Below are 5,539 nucleotides of genomic sequence, written 5' to 3'. Positions count from 1 at the left end.
TGATTAAAAAATAAGGGTGTTAGAATTAATCCCTTTGGAGCGATTAAAAAATAAGGGTGTTACCAGTCTTTTTTGAGCACATGTTTTAATTTCTTTTGGGAAAATGACTCTCAGTGAAATTGCTGGTATATAATAGTAAGTGTATGTTTAACTGATATGATTTGGATCTGTGTCCCTGCCCAAATCTCATGTTGAACTGTAATCCCCAACGTTGGAGGTGAGTTTTTGTGGGAGGTGATTAGATCATGGAATCAGTTTCTCAAGAATTGTTTAGCACTCTCTTGGTTCTGTTCTTGTGACAATGGGTGAGTTCTCAGGAGAATCTGGTGCTTAAAAGTGTGTAGCACCTCCTCTTTCTCTTGCTGTTGCTCTTTCTCTTGCTCTCTCTTGCTGCTCCAGCCATATGATGTGCCAGCTCCCCCTTCCCCTTCTGCTATGATTGGAAGTTTCCTGACACCTCCCCAGAAGTCAAGCAGATGCCAGCATCCTTCCTGTGCAGCCTGTGGAACCATGAGTGAATTAAACCTCTTTTCTTTATAAACTATGCAGTCTCACATATTTATTTAGAGCCACATGAGAAAGGCCTAACACATTATGATTATAATAATCTGCCAAAGTGGTTGCACAATTTTATCATCCAACCAATAATAAGTGAAATTCTAATTGCCTCACAATCTCACCAACACGTGATAGTGCGAGTCCTAGTGGATGTGCAGTAATATTCCAATGTGGTTTTAAAATGCATTGCTCAGACGCCTAATGTTTATCATTTTAAAATGTGTTGACTGGCCTCTTACATGCCTTTTATGAAATATTTGTTGAAATATTTGTCCTGCTTTTATGCATTGTTTCCCTTATTATTACTGGATTATAAGATTTCTTTACATATTGTCGATACAAGTGTCACACTGGCACCACTAGCATGGTGCTATAAGAGAGCCTACCAAAGCAATTACGTAGCTTTTTATAGCCTTTGTAGTGGAAGACAGGCAAGTATTAAAGAGCTCGTTTGCATTTGCATTAGCCAGTCTGGATTGCTTTCTATGGTTAGAAATTCATATTTATAACAGCGTAATTATTATAAATTGACATGCAACAATATGCGTGGTTATAAAGACACATGTGTGTGCGTGTGCACACACACACATAATTATGTACACAGTATGTAGTGTCAGGTAAAGAACCAAAGAGCACCCTATTTACTTTCTGATTAAAAGCAAAATGAATAAAACAGTTAAATAAGAGAACACCAAATACTACCAAGTTTTACCATTGTAATGTGATATCTAATAAAGAAAATGTTACGTTATTCTTGTCCATTTTATTTGTAATATATTGAGATTGATTGGTGGCTTAAAATATCAATTTACCATCTACTTAAGGAGAAACGTGATGGCATGTGGATTCAAATGCTATGCCATATAAAAACACAAACAATGAGATTTATAGGCATTCATTGTAAGAGATTGCAAATAAAGGATTATAAAGCAAGTGTGGATTCAATACAAATTAGTACATACAATGAAAGAATAAAGCAAGGTTTTCTATGTAAAGTGAGTCTTGGCCTGGCGCCATGGCTCATGCCTGTAATCCCAACATTTTGGGAGGCCAAGGCAGGTGAATCACGAGATAAGGAGTCCACAGACCAGCCTGACTCACAGGGTGAAACCCCGTCTCTACTAAAAATACAAAAAAGTTAGCTGGGTGTGGTGGCGGGCACCTGTAATCCAAGCTACTCGGGAGGCTGAGGCAGATAATTGCTTGAACCCGGGAGGTGGAGGTTGCAGTGAGCTGAGATCACGCCACAGCACTCCAGCCTGGGGAGATGGAGTGAGACTCTGTCTCAAAAAAAGTAATAATAAAATAAAATAAAAAATGAGTCTTCAAAGATAGAAAGAAAGGCATTGAATATTAGAAAAAGAAAAAAACATGATGCACATTTTCTCCAATTTGCTGTTGGGTATACCAAAGTGATTCATATAGTTAGAATATATATAGTTAGTATACATGTATGCATGTATCCAGCTATATTCAAAAAGAAAAAAGAAAACAAAACAACAACAACAAAAACATTTAGGGAAAAATCAGAGAACACAGTATTTGGAACCAGTCTGCATTAGTCAAGTTCTCCAGAGAAGGAGAACCAATAGGCTATTGAGTTAGTTATTATAAGAAATTTGCTCATGTGATCAGAGAACCTAAGAATTCCAAAGATGTGCAGTTTGCAAGTTAGGGATCCAAGAGAGCTGATGGCATAGTTCATTCTGAAAGCTGGCAGGAATAACACCCAAGAAGAGCTGTTGTCTTAGTTTGAGCCTGATGGCAGGAGAGACAGATGTCCCAGCTCCAGGCAGTCACACAGGACCTTTACTCAGCCTTTTTGTTCTATTTAGAACTTCAAAGTATTGGATGAGTCCCATCCACATTAGAGAGGTTAATCTGCTTTACTCAGTCTACAGATTCAAGTATTAATCTTATCAAGAAATACTCCCAAAGATACACCAGAATAACATTTGAACAAAAATGTTCAGGCACCTTGGGGCCTAGTCAAGTTGCTACAAAAAATTAACCATTATGGCTACATTTCTTTTTAAATAAATAATAAGTCTCTACATTCACTACCACTCGTCTCAATTTCAGTATACAGAAAATGCAATAAATGTGAATTATGTAACATTTTCTTTGTTACATACAAGTACAAAATGGTAGAATTTGATTATACTTGTTTCTTTGGCTTTGTTGCTTAAAGGCATGTAATGGGACTCTGCCTTTCCTTTTACTCTCTGTTTGGTCTTCTCTCATGTTACATGTTATGATTTGCTTGTTTTGTTATTACATTTTGGGCCACCTTCTTGGATTTAAACTTTCTTGAGGTTAGAAAACATGCTGCAATATGTATTTCTATTTTGTTACAATGCCTAAAAGAATTCACACACTTTGGGGTCAGTCACTCTTGTAGGTTGGTTAATTTTTGTGGTAAGTAAATATTTGGTGGTAGAGATTAATTTGGCTTCTGTATTGTATGGAGGTTGATGACACATGAGGATTTTGCTGTGTGTCAGTTATTTTAGATACCGAACTTTCCACTGGGTATTCAGGAGCCCAGTGTTGTGTTACTACTGTCTTTTCTCCCTTTGAATAGTGTTCTAGAGTCTTCACCTGTGATGTATTCCTAATCCCTAATGCATAATTCACATTTATTGCATTGAATTCTGTTTCTGGTTTCTACTGAATTCTGTTTCTGGTTTCTATTCAAGCTTCTAAAGATCTCCCTGGCCTCCAGTCTACTTGGCCACTTACAATGCCAGACTTGGTCTTTCTGTATGATTCTGTATTGTGGCTGTAATAATTTACCTGTTTTAACCCAATTTATACCATATTTCAACTTGGTTGTGCTAGCCTGTGTGTGAAACGAAACCGTATTTCAATTCAGGTTAACAAAAAATTGTAATGATGTACACAAGTAAAGATGAGAGGAATAGATATATCTCAATCAAATAATGCTGGGGTGTCTAGAGCCCTAAGGTGGAGGAGATTCAAAAAGACAAGGCAGTCCTTAGAACAGAGAGAACAGAACTGTAAAAGAAACAGAAGCAAAATGGGTCACAGCACTATTACTCCCCTGAGAAGGAACTATTATTCATTTTATTTTGATCATCTTTTTTGAGATCCCATTAATTTTTTTGCCAAATTATACTCCATTCTAAATAGTAATGTTCAGCCTCAAAAAGGAATACCTTGAATGTGACATTTGCCTTTTTACATTTTGGTCCAGGTTAGTACTACATCTAATCCATCCTGCAGTACAGATTATTCTACCTTTGTTAATCTCTCAAATATGTGTCATTATCTTTCTTATTGTTGTTATTCCCCTCTTGTCATCTCCCAATGTCTACTGCCTATATTCATTTATTATTACCTAAAATAACATCTATTATATCTAAAGATATTTCTTTTTGCATTGATATCATTAAAATATCATCTAACAACTTAAAACCTTTATATATTGGCTAGTGAAAATACAATGTTAAATAAATGGCAGTCCCTTTCCCTAACTCCCTTTTGACTAATAGGCTTGGGTTTTTATTTTCATATCAAGTATGACAATTAGAGTAATTTTAAAAATTTGTTATACAGAAAGTTGAATAATGATAATTTATTATACTCTAAGGTACCTAGATCTACAGGGTAATTAATAGCAAAGTCCATTAAGTGCACATTATTCATCTTGTCAAATATCCAGCTCCTGTTAACATTTTTGTCTTATTATAGTTATTTATGTGTTTGTTTCTTTTTAGTGATGAAAAATAAAGGCAAAATAGCCATATGTTCAAAATTACAGGAATGCAAAGGCTTATTTAGTCTTAAACTTTTTCCCCACACAAAAATTTCGAATCAGATTGGCAAGACGACTTAAACACTAGAGAAATGAAATGGCATTCAATGTGTTATTAAATGTAAGTAAATGATGGCATTTATTAAAGAAGGATTTAATGAAATTTTTACTAGGTACTTCAGACATAAAGGGCAACAAGACACAGTCTCTAAATTTAGAGTTCATGTAACAAAAATATTAAATCATAGTATAAAGTAATATCATACAAATACCATTACATCGAAAATACAAAGTAAGTTTGTGATTTGAGAGAAGAAAACTGATCCATCTTCATGAAGTGGATGATGACATAAGACCTAGCTCTTGAAAGATGTCTGAGAGTTTGTCAAAGCATAAAAGGATCAAAAAATATTCTGTGTAAAAAATGAATGAACACAAGGTATAGATATCTGAAAGACTCTACTATGCCACATTTGGTGAAGTAGCTGGAAAATAAACAAAGACAATTTGGTATAGCCTTTACATTCCTTACTGAGTAGTTTAAACTTTATTCTCCTTCAGCATTTTGTGTGGGAATATGGGCAACTCTCCCTTGAAGCTAGGTGACTCTAGCATCAGTATGAGAGATCAGTGAGAGTATGGCAGTTTTCTACCATTCTAAGCAAGAGAAAGGACTAGGAAAAAGGTATATAAAAAAGAATGACAAAAAAAATGGTGTCTATAAAATGTTTGAGAGAGACATAAATAATTCTCTGGCAGCCTGAATAAAATAAAATAAAAATGATAGGTAGAAATAAAGTATGAGTTTGAGGGTTCTATCTCGAGCCTAAGATGATCTTATTAATGGAGGTAGGCAATACAAAAGTAGAAGTGAATGAGTTGATTGGTTGGGGGCAAAGGAAAAATTTTAAAATTACATTTATATGCAAACTTCAGGGCCATATGTTTTTCCAGACCTTTTCCAAGATCCTAGGAGGTGGTCTTAGTAGACATGTATTCACAAGATTATGTATTGCTTCTATTTCATATATTTTTTAAAATTTGCTTAAGTATTTTAATTTGAATTCATTATGGTTGCTGTCTTTTTTCCACCCAAACTACCCTTCTGTCACACTTTTTTTTTTTTTTTTTAATTTACTATACATTAAGTTCTCAGATACATGTGCAGAATGTTCAGGTTTGTTACATAGGAATACATGTGCC

Source organism: Colobus angolensis, unplaced genomic scaffold (genome assembly GCF_000951035.1).
Source record: "Colobus angolensis palliatus isolate OR3802 unplaced genomic scaffold, Cang.pa_1.0 Scaffold154, whole genome shotgun sequence".
NCBI lineage: Eukaryota > Metazoa > Chordata > Mammalia > Primates > Cercopithecidae > Colobus > Colobus angolensis.
Note: the sequence above shows the minus strand (reverse complement) of the source record.